The sequence below is a fragment of the Pelecanus crispus genome, chromosome 3 (assembly GCF_030463565.1).
Source record: "Pelecanus crispus isolate bPelCri1 chromosome 3, bPelCri1.pri, whole genome shotgun sequence".
Classification (NCBI taxonomy): Eukaryota; Metazoa; Chordata; class Aves; order Pelecaniformes; family Pelecanidae; genus Pelecanus; species Pelecanus crispus.
This window is the reverse complement of record NC_134645.1, coordinates 13,565,953-13,582,203: the sequence shown is the minus strand read 5'-3', so window position 1 is coordinate 13,582,203 and position 16,251 is coordinate 13,565,953. Positions and strand designations below refer to the sequence as shown.

The following is a 16,251-nucleotide window of genomic DNA, read 5'->3' as shown; positions in this document are numbered from 1 at the left end:
TGTACACAATATGCATGCAAGCAATAACACACGCAGCAGCTCTCTGCTGGCTTAAAATGGCCAAGTCTGCCATGCTAAATGAAGAGGCACTGATTTCTGCAAGACAAAGGTCTAGACCTGAATTGCAACCAGGACATTTTCTTTTTGGTAGAAACATTATCCAGCCATGTTTTCATGTGCTCAGGTTGGCAGTTGTTTAGTTTAATGGTATGGTATGCCTAGTTAGAGCAAGACAGCTGGGTATTTGCAATTAATCTGTGCCTGAAACAGACTGAAAATGAGCAATACAGTCTGCTTGGGTCTTGGGGTGATGATACGGAAATCCCAGGGAAAAGATTAAAGGAGGAAAAGGACATAATATCTCCAAGGTAAGTTTACTCCCACAAAAGAAATTGCTGGATTCATTTATACAAAGCCATTTCCCAAAGCTGTAGCGATTATCACCTTGCTGAGATATTTTCCAGCCACACTTTGCAGAGGTCTGGATGGATGAGAATTACACCTTGGTTCTGGGCAGCCTCTGGCAAAAGTTTATACAGCATAAAGAAATGGAAAAAAAAGTACTAGAAAGTTTCTCGCAGTGAGAACATTTGTCACTGAGATGTTTCACGGAATAAACCCTGGGCATGGGACCAAGAGAAGTAATTGGACTGGCCATGCTCCATGTTTTAAGATACTTGTCTTGGGCTTTTCAAATGTGAAAAGAATATCAGGTCTTTCTTCCAGAGAGCAAAGAAGAGAGGGGCTGATGGCATTTGTTTCTCAGGCTCAGATAATGCTTTAGGCCTTTACCCCGAAGCCATGCTACTTTGTCCCTTGACATCTTGCCAGCATGAAAACCTGCTGTTTATTGCTGTCCTGAAAGCCCTGCAACACACCAAGTGGCACAGTGTTGCCAGAGCGGGCAGGAGTGGGCAGAAGCATGCCCATGTGGGAGCATGCCACATGGAATTCATGCTTCAGCACATAGTGAAATTAACCCTGGAGTCTTGCAAGGACAGTGTCTCCAGAGAGGCACCTCACCACATGCCTATGGCTCAGGAGAGCCAACAGAGATGTTTTCAGCATGCCTTTTGCTGGTGGCTCCCCTGGGCCATCCATCTGCCACCTTGGTCCTGAGGGTGCCTCCAGACTGCCGAGGAGCTGACAAACCCCAGCCTTTTGTGCACAATCCCCTGGCCCTCCCTAAATTCCTGAAGGCTGGGAAACAGAGGGAAGAAGATGGTGTGAAACAGTTTGAACACTGACAGGGTAGAGAAGACTGTGGCCAGAGGTACCACCATGCATCAGGAGACCACAGCTGGAGCTAAAGGAGCTGGGGACAACAGGCCAGCTCACACACTGCCAGCTCTGCACAGGGAGAAGCTAGCTTGTAAACGCCTCTGCCTTTTGACTCCATGCTGTGGATCAAACATTTGGGCTGGCACATGCAATGGCCCCTACTGCCTGCTGAGCTGAACACCCACCCATCTCATTTCAGGAATGACTCCTGTGAGGAGCTGTCCTCGTTTCAGCTGGGATAGAGTTAATTGTCTTCCTAGTAGCTGGTATAGTGCTGTGGTTTGGATTTAGTATCAGAATAATGTTAATAACACACTGATGTTTTAGTTGTTGCTAAGTAGTGCTGACACTAGTCAGGGACTTTTTTCAGCTTCCCATGCTCTGCCAGGTACACAAGAAGCTGGGAGGGGGCTCAGTCAAGACAGCTGATCCAAACTGGCCAAAGGGCTATTCCATATCATATGACATCATGCTCAGTATATAAACTGGGGGGAGTTGGCTGGGGGACAGCCATTGTTGCTCGGGGACAGGCTGGATATCGGTCGTCGGGTGGTGAGCAGTTGCATCACTTGTTTTTCCTGGGTTTTGTTTCTCTCTCTCTCTCTCTGTCTCATTGTTTTCCTTTTCATTAATAATAATAATAATAATAGTAAATTTGTTTTATTTTATTTCAATTATTAAACTGTTCTTATCTCAACTCACAAGTTTTCTTACTTTTGCTCTTCACATTCTCTCCTCCATCCCACCTGGGGGGAGGGTGAGCAAGCAGCTGCGTGGTGTTTGGTTGCTCACTGGGGCAAAACCATGACAGGAGCTTGGGCTGCATGGACAGGCCAAGCAAGAGGCGGGGAGGGAGCTGGGGGAGAAAAAAAGCAGATCCACAGCTTTGGGGTTCACCTGAAACAGCCCCAAATTTATCCTTGTGTAGGCAGCGCCTCTTGGTCTGCTGGGCTTGCACCTGGTTTTGTGGACCCACCTCCTGTTCCAGGGGTGAGATGGCCTGGGGGGCCAGAGGTGCGGTCTGTCTGGGAAATTTGGGGTCCTACGGGTCTATGTGTTTGGAAAGACTGAGCGTGGCTGGCCTGGGCAGTAGGGGAAAGACCGTGCCAGCTGCATGCAGCCCAGCCTGGACTTGGGAAGCTGCTTCTCACTGCACTTTTCCCTCAACCCAGTGATTCCCCAGGCTCCTCTGGCATCACACCACCTTTCTCAGCAGGGATCTGTTGACTTGAATTTTTTTTTAACTAATCCTCCATACTAATATGCTCCTGGCAGGTTTTGAAGTAAAATAACAGCGACTGGAGGCACCAGTTATCCAAGCAGTAACAGACGTAACAACAGCCCTGTGATTACAGGACCTGCTGCAGCCCCTGCTGAGATTGCCCATGCTTCTTAGCGACATTGTAAGGATCAGCATATTAAAGACTGCAGCTAGCTGATGCTGTATTGCCAGGTACGTAAGTACTCAAGCACAGATTAATTGCTAGTTTCAGGAGGTAGTTAAAGGGACTCTGAGCCCCCCTTCCACCCCAGGCAGCACAGACCACACGTCTCAGCCCATGTGGCTGCAACTGCACAAACCCTCTGCTTCCTGAACTGTGGCAGCGAGCTGAGACGGATAGATTTACACAATTATTTGTTTGCCAACAGGCGATCCGCCATCAATGTTTAAAGCTGAATGAGTCTCAAGAGTGGGATGAAAAGCCCTTCATAAGGTAGCATCCATCATTTTGGTTTTTAATTTTGCGCCTGCTCACTTGCTGCACAGCATTATATACACATCGGGTAAATGAATAACAGATAAATAATTCACCACATTGCTCAGTCTCTTGGTTCTCCCAGTCATCATGGAGCTTGGGTGCCTGGCACAGGGATCCTGGAAGTACCAAGTGCAGGGAGATGGGTTTTGGGGGGTAGTGCTACACTGATGCATTACTCAACACTTCTGAAATCCTTCTGCTAACAGCTGTAACACCACAGCTGCCCAACTGTCTCTATAGAGGCACGTCAATGCCTGACGTCCTCCCAACACCACTCAGGAGCTCTCAGGAGTCTCAGCAGCTGCTGAACCTCATCTCTGCTCATTCTGCACATGCAGTGAGCACCAGACTCCCATCCCTGCCATTCCCAGTGTGCTGCAGGGGTGCCAGCAGCACTATGGGCAAGTGCCCAGGATTTTTTGCTGCACCATCTTCATACTCCAAGGGCAGCCAAAGAAATCCTGGTCCTCCTGAAACCTGTGCTGAAACTCTGCTGGCCAGGCAAGCAGAAATGTCAGCCTCTGCCGCCATTGCTGAATGGGGAGGATGGGCTTTAGTTACCGGCTTGGATTGTTTGGCACAAGGGCCTTGGACACTGCACTTCACAGCCCTCATCAGCACCTTTTAAAGTGGCACTTCCTGAGCGGAGGGTAAAAAGGAAAATGCTGCCAGTGTCTGCTCTAGGAAAGGCAATGAAACTGAGGATGCAACAATGCTGGGAAGCCCTCCCCACACTCTCTTGTGAGGCTATGAGCTGGCTGCACCCCACACCACAGCCATAACACATTTATTTCTCCCACCCCTCTTGTGTACTGGGCTGCTGCCCAAGGTTTGGCAGGTTCTTTCTGCTCTAACGCAGCTCTCCACTCACCCTTCACTTTCCATAAACAATGTTGAGGTCTGCAGGCCATGCATGCCAGGTTCAAATGCTGCAGGATCATTTGCTGGAGCACCCAGAAGCCTTATCTGCAAGAAATGCTAACAAATGTGTAACTGGATGGTAAGAGCGTGATAAGCGTGGGAGAAGCTGTGGAGCAGGGATTTACCATGTGCAACTTTTCTGTCAAGCTTCTCCGGGGACCAGACATTCATCCTTACCAGCCACCCCCGAGTCACACTGACACCATTCAAGAGACCTTCACCCTTTCTCACCCACACAGCAATAAACTCTCCTGGTGCTCAGCTGCGCACAGGTGTCCTGCCATTGGATTGGGCTGTCTTGAGCTCTGGTGATGAACAATCACAGCCTAACCCCAGGGCTGGGCCACCCAAACAGGCCCTACAAGCTGCCAGTGGCCAAAAGCAGAGCCACAAAATGCCCGGAACCCTGATGCCATGGCTGGAAAGGCTTCACCTGCCCATGTTCGCTGGGTGCTGCCATTCCCGCAGCAGGGACACCGCCACATCACTACCCCTTTCCAATGTTGGCATGGCCAGAGCAGCAGCCCAGCCCTGCCTCTCAACCATCAGCACAACATGTACCTCTGTTTTGAAAGCTTAGCCTTAGTCTCGGTCAGACTTCCCCAGTGCACCACCAGAAAGACTCAGCTCTGCTGGGAGAGTGCCTCGGGAGACTGGGGGAGAGCAAACCTGCTAGAAGTGCTGTAAAGCTTGCCGGGTCCAGCTTCCCCTTCTGGCCACCAGGCACACAACTGAGCTGCTTGGGACAACCTTGGTCCCTTGGCCCTGCACTGGGACCTGTCTTAATTTATTGTGGCAAATAGAAAATCAGCTCTAGGTATTTGGTGCAAAGGGCTCAGCAGTTCCTGCTGGAAGATGCTGTATGTGCAGGAGCTGATTTTCTCCAGCAGCAACCAGCAGGTTCTGAAGTTCTGTAAAGCAGCTTGCTTTGTGCTGAAAGCTTTACAGCTACACCAGGACTTCTGCAACCTCTGGTCCCAGGGGCGTGTGCAGGTGGTGTCACCTGCTCCAGAGCAATCTCAGCCTCTCTCTGCCTGCAGAAGTGCTGATCTGACGTGACAGTCACGATCCAGGTCTGCTCTGGCTTCAGACCTGGTTTGTGAGAGAATTGCCTCCTCGTAGCTTTGTGCATTTCTGGGTCTCCAGATGACATGTTGGAGCTCACCAGTTCCACCTGCTCAGAGTGAGCCAGTGGGATACACAACATGTTTAGCAATCAGATTCTTAAAACATGGATCCTGAAACATGGAAAACAGTTTTGGTTTACCTGCAACATGGTTGCAGTAAACAGGAATCTCCCAATGCTAAGCCACTTCAGCACACCCACAGTAACGCTTAGCTGGTGCTGGCAAAGGTATTTTCAGACTGCAGGCCACTGACATACAAAGCCCATGTACAAGCATGGGTCACAAGTACCCTGTAAGATAAGGCAGCATAAGGGATGCACAGAAATGCTTTGGGCTTCCCTGGGGAGCTTTCTGCTCCCCTCCTCACCCCTCTTCTCCTGTGTTTCTCCCAACTGCAGCTGTCACACAGACACACATGAAAACTCATTGCGGCAGCAAAAGTGTTGCTCAGCTTCAGCAGGACACACACGCAGAAAAGGAGAAAGCCTTTCCAAACCACCACACCAGGAAAAGCCACAACCTTGCTCCAGCCCCTGCTGTGGTGCTGCAGTTTCAGCACTAGTGGTTACAGGGGATGCAGAGGTGAAATACCCAAGGTATCAGTGTTAGGGCAAGGAGCAAGCTAGCGCTATGGCAAGAGGGGATCTCTCAAGCTCTGGTACAGCCTGGCAGTAAAAACTGACATTTTTTTGGACAGTTTTTATTATCCTTGGTTTTGCTTTTTTTTTTTTTTTTTTAAATAACAACAACAAAAGTCATTCTTTTGGCAGGTGCATGGAGCTGTGTTTTGCCATGAGGAATGGTTCAGTATGTGGTAGTTGAGTTCATGAGCAAGTGGTGTGGTGTCTTTAATACACTGCATGGATACCTCTTTTAACGGGAAAATTCGTGCAGGTGCAAATGAGCAGAGAGCAGAAGGCAGTGGTGTAAGAGACCCCTTGCCAGCCCCCATGGACAGGGCTCCCAGTAGTAACAGTTGGGCCCAGGTCTCTGGCCAGCACTGTCCCCAGGGCAGACACACAGCGATACAAGCGGAGATGGGGCAGTTCAGTCCTGTTCTTTCCCACCACCACAATCCAACGAAGAGAAACAAGAACCCAGCATCAAAGCAAAAGGCAACCAGATCCCTCTGCCTCGTTGGTTCATTTTGTGCTGACCTTTAATAATTGCAGAAGGGGAAATGGGCTGGTCAGTTTGTGTTAGAAATGCGCTGAAGTGTCTGGCGCTTTCTCCTGCTTATCAAATCCAAGCCGCTTGGATGAGCCCAGTGAGCAATTAGTGCTACAACCTACAGCCAAAATTTTAGAAGTCCATGTGCATATAGTTAGGAAAGAAAATGTTGATTAATTTGTTCTGATACACTCAAGAAAAAACTGCTCAAATAGTGTCAAGGAGCTCAGGCAAATTATAAATGGCCTTGCTCAAGATTGTAAATATTGCATCCATACCTCCCTGTGTGTTTTAAAGACATCCTCATGGGCTGTGCCTCTGTGGAAGAGATTTGTTTTAATGTTTTACCAAGGAATGCATATTTCATCTGTGTGGTGCTTGCGAGGGAGGGATTTTTTTATTTTGAAAAGCTGCTTCAGCTATGAGGAGAGCAAGTGTGGACAATACACAGACATGCAACTGCAATAAGCCAGGATGCTGCAGCTGCCCTGAGGATGTGATTAAAAATAAACAGAGCAGGAGCGAAAAAAAAGAAAGAAAAGAAGGAGAGCAAGAAAAATGGAGCAGGCAATGCCTCAGCGATGAGGGAAACAAGGCTCAAAGCACAGTGCTGAGCCTTGGGCGTCTCATCACTGCAGCTGTGAGCGCGCCAGGGGCCAGCTGAGTCCGGGCAGAGAAGGACCTTTAAAGAGCAGCTGCTGTTAATTCAAGGGGACCACCTCTCACCATCAATATCCACGCATTTACTGATCAGGGATGGCGTGGCATTAACATCAAGGGATCTTCTATCTGTATTTGCACCAGGGGATGGTCAACGAAATATGTTGAACCCTCCAATGCAGATGACAAAGCTTTAAGGCATTTGGACCTGCTGATGGCTTCTTGTGCAACATTGGCAGCTGATAATGCATTGTTTCCTTTCCTCTAAGGCAGAAGTTTCAAACTTCAAACAATTTTTGACCATGAGTGTAACAGATTCAAGCTCCCTGGCCTTGTGGAGTGATCTTCACAGACCCCTTAGAGGTCACCATGGTCCCTCACAAGCAACGGTGCTCAGCGCGGGATGTTGCCCAGGATGTGCAGGGCTCCATTTCTAATGAGCAGTGCTGCAGCAAGCATTTGTTTGCAGGGCTCTGTGCTGTGTCGGCTGATACCCTCCCAAAGGTCTGGTCTCCTCGAGCCTGGGTGCTATGGGAAAAGCTACATTTTTCTTCAAACATAACAAAGTTCCTGTACACTTGCAGAGGAAAAACTTGAAGTGTGAACTGGGTACAACCTATCAGCTCCCATGGCCGACACAAGAGCCCTCCACTGTCACTAAACCAGCTGTCTCATTCAGGGGTACTCTGTCCCAGGAGGTTTCTTGCAGCCCCACAGCTGCCTGAGTTGATACTCTTGCACTGAGCTGTGAAAGCTGGCCCCGCCCCAAAAGTTTCTGCTTCCTGCAGCTCCTTGCCGTGGTGGGCTGTAACTACATGTGCACAGCCAGCTCCCAGTAAGATATTTGCTGGGGGAAGCAATGAGACTGGAGTCTGATGCATTTGAAGACCAGAAAGTGACCCCCCTGCCTTGCTGGAGCCAAGGATCTACCTGAACAGAGGGGCTCCTCTTCTCAAGCATGCAGCAGAAATGTCCCTGAGCCCTACACTCCCAGTGAGATCATCACACTCACGTGGGAGGGTGACAAAACCCCACGAGACCCTACCACAGTGACAGCTCCAAACGCCAGCAAAGCTGCAGACCTCAGCTGCACAACTGGGAGAAAACAGGGCCCATTCTGTGCAACTAGCAGTGTTTTAGGGAGAAAGTTAGGAAGATAGACTGAAAGAGCTGCCTTTTAAAGAGTTGCTAACATTTAAAGGATGCCTTGAAGAATTTTGTCTATTTTTGTGCTGTGAGCTGAGCTCTGCTGATCTAAATCCAGATTGGCTGCACTTCACAAACATGGCAGTTCTGAGTTTAGCCTGGTTAGCTCTGTGCTTTTATCCTTGGGAAATGTGGCCTGCTCTGAAGACGGGAGGGAGCACATAGAAGAGAACAATGCTACGAAAAACACTGGGAATTCACTCCTTGAAGCCAAAGAAACAGGCATGTGCTCACAGGGGGTAAAATCCACATGCAGCTAACTGCAGTTATCCTGAGACACTGCAAGCAAATGGCTAATTCAGCAGCCAGCCCATCCATCCAAGGCAGCTAAGAAATGGAAAGACCTTATAGAAATTATACTGTAATTTACTCACAATGCTACCAAGGATGGATTAGGCTTGGATGGTGATATGGTTTGCCAGCGTTCAATGTGCCACCAACAGCAAGATGCAGGACATGCTGAAGACCTATGCCAAAAAAACCTTTGCTCCTTTGAGACCTCTCCAGCTTCCAGCACCTGATACCCTCTGGCCTCTCCAGTATCTATGCAGGTTGCAGAGATGCTTGCAAGCCCTCTGTGAACTGGGCTTCACAGAGGATGCCTGCTGCGCATCACAGCGGTTGCTTGGCCAGGGCGGTGACTGTGCTGCAGGGTCTTTGTGGAAAACAAGATCTGAGGGCTGGGATAACACAGACAGAGGAGGCAGGATTCCCCGGCCAGTTTGCACCAACACCTGACCTCTGTAAAGGCCTTCAGCCTGGCTGTGCTGGGCACTGGCAAGGTTTCAGAGCAGCACAAACACGAAGCAAAGTCTATATGCAGCTGGAAACAGCCCAGCACATTGCTCCTTGGTGCTTACCCAGGCCTTTCACTGAAAACCCTCAATGGTTTTATTGCACACTGCTGTGAGGTGGAGCAATGCTGATATACAGAGAGGACACATGAGACACAGCTAACATTCGTCTTCTGCAGGGGTCAGGACAGACCTCAGCACCCTCAGAGCTCCCTCCTAATGCAGCCTCGGACACATCCCTCTGGTGAGCTGCTCATGGCTGAGCCGGTGGCCTGGCTTTCGATTCTCTGATTTCAACCACAAAGCACCAAAGCAAGGCAGAGCAATACTCCACGTTGGAATGTCTCCAGGTTCAGATCAGTATGCACTGAAAACTACTGCTCTGAATGCTTAGCTGCACCTAAAATCAATGGTTTGTATTAAGTGGAGCCAGAACACCCGCAGCCACCTCCTTGGGTGCAGTGGGAGAAGGAAAGGTCTTCTGCCCCTGCACAGCAGCTGTCCTGCAGTGTGTCTTCCAGGTACCAACAGCTTATCTAGCAGACATAATCTGCCTGAAATTGTCCGCATTCATCACTTTTGCCATGGTATTTGAGTGCCTTGCAATCTTTACCAGCTGTCTCTGATACAGGGAACTGCTGCTGCCTGCTGGGGGCTGGTAGGGAACCGATGGGGGTGGCGTGCATGAGTCCTTGGGGCGGGAGACATCCCCGCTCAGCCCCTCCCCACCAGGCTGCCCAAACCCCACTCCTCCCTGCCCACAACAGCTGGCTCCAGCGCATGACCATCTCCACCCTGGGGTAAGCAGCAAGGACAAGGAGCTTGGTTTCCACTCGTCTTCTCTCCTAATGTTCTCCCTAGTCTTTTAAAAGCTCCTGCTTCAATCTTGTCTCCTTGGCTGCCAGCAAAAAGCCTGCAGGGCACAGGAGGGGCAGCGGGCAAGTGCCCCCAGGCACCCACTTGGAGCCTTTGGGGGACACCCACGATTCCCCCAGCTGCTGGCCGTCAGCAGGAGGCCCCCAGCCCAGCAGACATCGGCAGTGGGCAATCTTGCTGCTTCCTCTGCTGAACGCGGCTGCCCCCGAGCTGTGCTACCGCAGCTCTCCTTTTCTGCGAGAAACCATGCACGGCATCTGGCTTCAGATGTTTGGGTGGTCACGCAGCCTGCCTGGCCTCCAGCAGCCTGCCCCCCATGGGGAAAGCCAAATTGTCCTCCCAAACACATAACCTTGTGTCTGGATGCACAAAGGAGGTCTCCAGCAAAGGCCAGGCACCATGGGCAGGGCACTGCAGTGACTGAATATTTAGTTGTTGCATCTGCCTCTGGTTTCATCCCTGTCAAGTGGTGTAAACAATCAAATCATCATTAATAGGGGCATTTGGTGGAAGCTTTTAGGTTCTTATCTTGCTTTTAATGATCCATTCAGCTTCCCTTGGCTTTTGCAACCCAAGCCCTCTCCATCTCTTCCTTCCTGAACAAAACCTGCTGGTAGCCACCCCAGGACCTCTCAGCGCTGTCTGGAGAAATTAAAGGGGCTTGGGCTGTGTACTGGCTGCGAGGACGAAAGGACTCATAAGGGGAGGATGATTTCTCTATAGAGGCACACAGCAAACCGCTGCGTTGGCTTGAGCTTGTTATTCTTAATTAGCAGTTCCACGGACTGGAGTAACCAAGATACCTGCTGCCACCACGTTCAGCCACACCACGTTTTGTGATGGCATGCCAGCATCATTCTCGCCAGCTCCTGGCCCCCTCCTGCCACTGCCATGGAACAGGGACGTGCCACTGTGCCATGGCCCTGCGGCCTGGCTAACACTCTGCTGATGTAGTAGCCACCATGGCAGGGATAGGGCAGCACAGGAAAAAACCACCCTCCTGTGAGGTCCCTCCTCTTCATTTTCTTTTCTCCTGGCGGCGCAGTGGAGAGAAAGTCCATGTGGCTGGGGGGCAGGAGCCAGGGCATGCCCCACACCACTCTGCCACCCACCTGACCACAGGGAAGGTGGGAAGGAGCTACCTTCACCTCTGCACCATGTCAGCCTGAGCAGCTCTCACCCAGGTTCATCCAGAGTGGAGAAACCCTCTAGCACATCCCGCATCCGTCAGGCAGCTCTCCCGGCTCCTTGATGCTGATTTATGGTCTTCTTGTCCAGCTGCCAGAGGAACCCTTTATACCACATAGCTTTTATCTCAAAATAAGCCCTGGAAAAATACCACAGGCTTTATTTGTCATTCGCTCTGGGAAAGTTTTGAGCTAATAAATAAAACGAAGTTATTTTAAAGGGCAGCAGCCTTCCTGAAAACTTAAACTCAGGGCTCTGACAGAAACAACAATACCTCCATTGCCTAAATATCCATAACCTCAGCTCCTGCAAAATTAGGTTTCTCAGGCTGCAAAGAACAAAACTTTACAAATCAAATTGCTTCACACTCATGTAATTAGCAATTATGTCTCTGGTGGAAAATGATTCCCCCACACAATATTTCGGTGAATCATACCCAAGTGGGTTTTTTAACTTGTTTTTAGCATGTGCACACACACAAACGCAGAGGCACATCAGATCCCTTTAATCTGCCGTTCATTTCAGTGCAGTTCAGACCACATGTCTCAGATCTTGAACCACAGGAGACTTCCAAGTGTTAATGTTGGTATTAGCAACCCCACTGCCCCACTGACAGTAAAAGAAAAGTCAAGTATGGGTCAGGGACAGTCTTGCTCCCTGACGTGTCAGACCATGACTCCCGAAGACAGATGAAGAGTTCCTGCACAGTTTTGCAGAGTTGTTTCCAGTGCTTGGGCAAAGAGGTGGGAGCATTAACTCCCCCATGGAGGTGTAGACATGCAGGAGGCACAGCATCATGCAGGAGAAGGACCCTTCACCATGAGCTGGATTTCGCACCCTCATTTTCACATGAGAGATCAGGGCTATCACATCCTCTGCCAGGACTCACTTTTGCCTAAACCTCATTGGAGCAGCAGACTTGTGAGACACCCCTCCAGGAACAACCATATTTTCCTTATTCTCTTGGTCTTGTGGGAGCAGACGTGGCCTTTCATTGCTTTCCCAGCTGGAAAAGTTGGCACGATGATGAAAAAATGAATGGCCTTTGGTAAATTCACCCAGTGATGTTGGCCAAGATTAACTGAATCCCCCTGCTCAGGACATTAACACAACCATAAGCACTCTACGCAGCCCGTAGAACAATGTATATCCACTGCATATCTATATTTTGATGGCAACTCATGAAAAGCTGTGCTTCAAATCCATTTAAACTCTCGAACTGGTGCAGCACCCAAATCGGCAAGAAAAACATAAAGAACCAGACCACATGCTAGCACAAACCAGCACTGCCTCTACCATCCTCTGAAAAACACAGCCTTAGGGCTTTGTCCTGATAGAGAGGGTTTATATAGACTTTGGGTCTAATCCAGGAGTCCTTAGTCACCTCTCAAAGGCAAAATCCCTGTGGCCCTGCAAAGCAGCATAGCGTTTGTACCCATGAGAGAAATACAGAACGTGAGCCACAGGAGGGTTTTTGCTTTCTTTTTAGACTGGCTGAGACAGGGACCTGTGGGAGTAGTGGAAAGCTGCCTGCACCCAACGGATAAAACTCTGGCAGGCAGGGCTGGAGGGTGCTTCGAGCAGGATCACATTACATGCAGAGCTGTCCCCATTTGTCTGCAGCCTGCACCAGCCCTCTCCTATATTATTTCAATGCGCAGCTTGATGAGGACTGCTCACTTTAGGTTGCTGTTGGCATTTCTGCTCGCAAAATGAATGGTTCACAGGGTACCTAGTGCTTTTTTGTTGGGACTGATTTTCCAGTTTGAAGGGAAACGTGACTTTAATGAAATGTGAGAACTCTGAATTCTACCCCCATCACACACATTGCAATGCTGCTCTGGGATAAAAAAAACCTCATAGTCTGCTTTTATGTTCTCTTTCCCCTCTATAGTATTTAACGTCATTTCACAACGGCTCAGTAACAGCATGCATGATACGCTCCATTTCTCCCAGCATGGTGAACCAGAATTTTATGTATAAAACTATTAAGAGAGCAGCTCCTCATGCTGAATGAGACACCAGACCTTGCTAGAGCAAAACACTTCCCCCTTGGCTTGTCATTGGGTAATTTGTCACAAAGGGACTCACTGAACACGAAGTTAGCTTAATTTTTTTTTAAAACTTCATAAAGTGAAGGAATCTGGATCCTCTCAAGATGGGTCTAAAGCTGAAAGACTACAACACAAGGCAAGCAATGCAGCAGCCCCCATCATGTTCACCAAAGGGGCTACCACTCGTCTTATTTCAGGACATGGAGTGGCCAGACATCCCCACTACTTTACATAAAACTTGTGTTGTGTTGTTCCTGGCCTCCTTAAAGATTCCCAAAGATGCTGTCCACCCTCCTCTGCTGACACTGCTGTCTGGATCTGCAGTGGTGGTATGACTTCATGGCCCACCTGGAAAACAGAGAGTCTGGCCCAGACCCTCTATGGACAGCTTCACTGGCTTCAGCAGCCAGTGGTAATTTACACCCCATGAGGAGCTGGCTGTTTGCGCCCGGGTGGGTCGCTAGAGGGGAATTAGATCTGATTGTGTACTTGCTTATTCAGGTTTTGGTGCATCAAGCAGGGCAGCTGCTCTGTGGGACGGGAGGCTGGTAGCCACGTGGGGCGGTGCAGCTCTGAGCCCTGGATCTGCTCAGCCTCATTAGTTTGCTGGCAGAGCAATAACAGGCCTTTGACATTTTAGCTTCCTCTCCTGCCCCCAGCTCACATGTGGCACAAAAATTTCCAACTTTTTTTTTCAGTGTATCAAGTGGCTTTGTGCAGTAAGCAGATTAAATTTGGAGAGAGAGTGAGCCATCAACTGGAGGCGTCTGGTGTCAGAGCAGGAAATTTGAGGATAAGCATCTAAGAGCGCTCTGTGCAGCACTAACTCGTGCGTAGTTCAGACAGCTTCAACCTGGTCCAGGCCTCACGAAAGGATGGCAATGAAAGCCGGTGATCAATAGTTGAGAGATCTGAGAGAGGTCACAGCTTCAAAAATAGCTCAGAAGTGGAAAACAAGGAGGAAGAATAAATGGTCAGTTTTCAAGAGAACAAGCTCACCAGCGGGGTGCCATACAGTGTGTGGAAGGATATACAGGGCTTTGTAAATTCTTCAACAGTTTGAGAAAAAAGCCCATACACACCCCCCCCATATATATATATATGCATGTATACACATAGAAATATGCATATGTACATGTATATGCATAGTTGACTCAAGCTCAGAGAGAACTGTGGGAATCTTCAAAGGCACCCGAGAAGGGTGAGGGAGTGGGATGATGAAGTCTGAAGAAATTAATGCAAAGCAAAGCACACATCGATGGGAAAAAACCCAAACCACTCCTACACGCCCTACATTGTAAATCAGCTGTAGCTGCTAGTGAAAAGGACTTCGCAGCAGTCAGCCTGGTGAAGAACTCCGCTCTGACATCAAGAAAACAAAAGAAACCCTTGAACATGCAAACAGTAGGTTGAAAAAAATAGTATCAAACCAGCACGATGACATTCAGTAAATCTGCAGCGAGGGCACATATGTGGTTTCTGTCATTCCACTTCAGAAAGGAGAACATCAAGTAACAGGGTGACAACTGATAAAGGGGTGCAGAGATTTCCATAGTAAGCCAGGCTGCACACAGTGGATTTGTTTAGCTTCAGGATAAAGCAATATATAAAAGGTCTGCCTGACACTTCTCATTTATCCTTCCTTGACACAAGAACAAGTGATCTCTTGGTGAAATTAAAAAGCAGCAGATTTAAAAGAAACAAAAGGATTTTTTATAGTCCCACATAAAGCACGCCAAATTGTGGCACTAATTGACAAAATATTTTTGTGGTTAGGAGATTAGTATGATTAAAGACACAATCAGATGTTTAGGTGGAAAATACAGCTACTTTAAATGAAAGTTTAGAAAAAAGCATGCAAGCCCCTGTGTTTTTATCATAGAATCATAGAATGCTTTGGGTTGGAAGGGACCTTTAGAGGTCATCTAGCCCAACTCCCCTGCGGTGAGCAGGGACAGCTTTAACTAGATCAGGTTGCTCAGAGCCCCATAACGTTATCAACAACATGCTTTCTCATTCAGTCCAGGTCAAACAACTAGGAATAAAGAATTGGTCCTAAGGTGCTGGAGGAAGGTTCGTAGCCCCAAAGTAGTGACCCTGGAAATGGTGCAGCTCTCCCACCATGCTGCTGTGTGTCCTGAGCTGGGTACATAGAAAGGGAGATGCTGGCTTACGGCAGGGAGTCAGAGACATGACAGCCCAGCACCAATGAGACCATTACTGCAATATCTTCCAACTCTCATGCCCACCTTTCAGTATGGTTGTTGGAGAGCCTGATAAAGGCTGAAGAGCGGCTAAGGTCTGGAAAGCTCACCTGGCAGAGTGGACCCAGCTGCCAGGGAGGCACTCTTCTGCTCATTTCGGAGGGACTGATCTAACCTGAATGGCCAACAGCAAAATTTGTGCTAAGAGGAGCCTGAGGAATCCAGACGGTTATTGAAACATGTGTCAATGCATGCAAATAAGTAATATGAACAAAAAAATTACTATTTCTGCAGACAGAAAAAAAGGTTGAACTTACCGGATAAGGAGAGTAATTTAACTCCCTTTACTCTGGACCATGTAAGACTCAGCATAACTCCCTGAGGAGGATTTCCCCAGGCTCCCAGTGGATAGGACTTAATCCGTCAGCTGTTTTTATCCTACAGCAGCCTTACTTCCCCATCCTCCCTCCCTAGCTTGGCTCCTCTCAACCTTGTGCTTCACAGCTGCACACTTTGGTCGGAAGAGATGGGTTTGGAAATAAAATTACTGCAAGATGCAGAGGGCAAGCAGGCAGCACAGGGTGCGCTTCCAGAGGTCACACCCTCCTGGCCTTTCCTATGGGAAAGTGGTCTCCAAACCTGCTCACACTCTTCTCCAACAGGTTCAGAGCCCAAAGCTGACCACCCAGTTACATGCCTGTGTTGCCTTTCTCCAGCTGGGTTACCCTGGAAGGACTGCTCTGGTGCAGGGAGCAAAAGGCTTTTTCTTCTCTCCTTGCTGGGACCCTGATGGTGTTGCTCAGAGTCAGAAAGCAGCACTCCCTGGATAAACGCGAGCAAAGTGGCTGCTGCATGTCAGTGGTGGTGATACAGAGAGGGATGAGATGTCCCCATGGTGGGCTCAGCTTTGTGGTGGGAACGGAACTCCAGTTCCTGGCTGCTGTGAGGCAGGATCCACAGACCAAGCCCAAGCAAACTATTCACCATGGTGGGGGGATGTTTTCAGAGAG

General features: G+C 49.0%; 1 protein-coding gene across 14 annotated transcripts in view; it reads right to left on the bottom strand.

The window, feature by feature from the left end:
* SLC8A1 (solute carrier family 8 member A1) overlaps positions 1-16,251 on the bottom strand; it is a 105,099-nt gene that overhangs the window by 47,890 nt on the left and 40,958 nt on the right. The window lies entirely within an intron of this gene.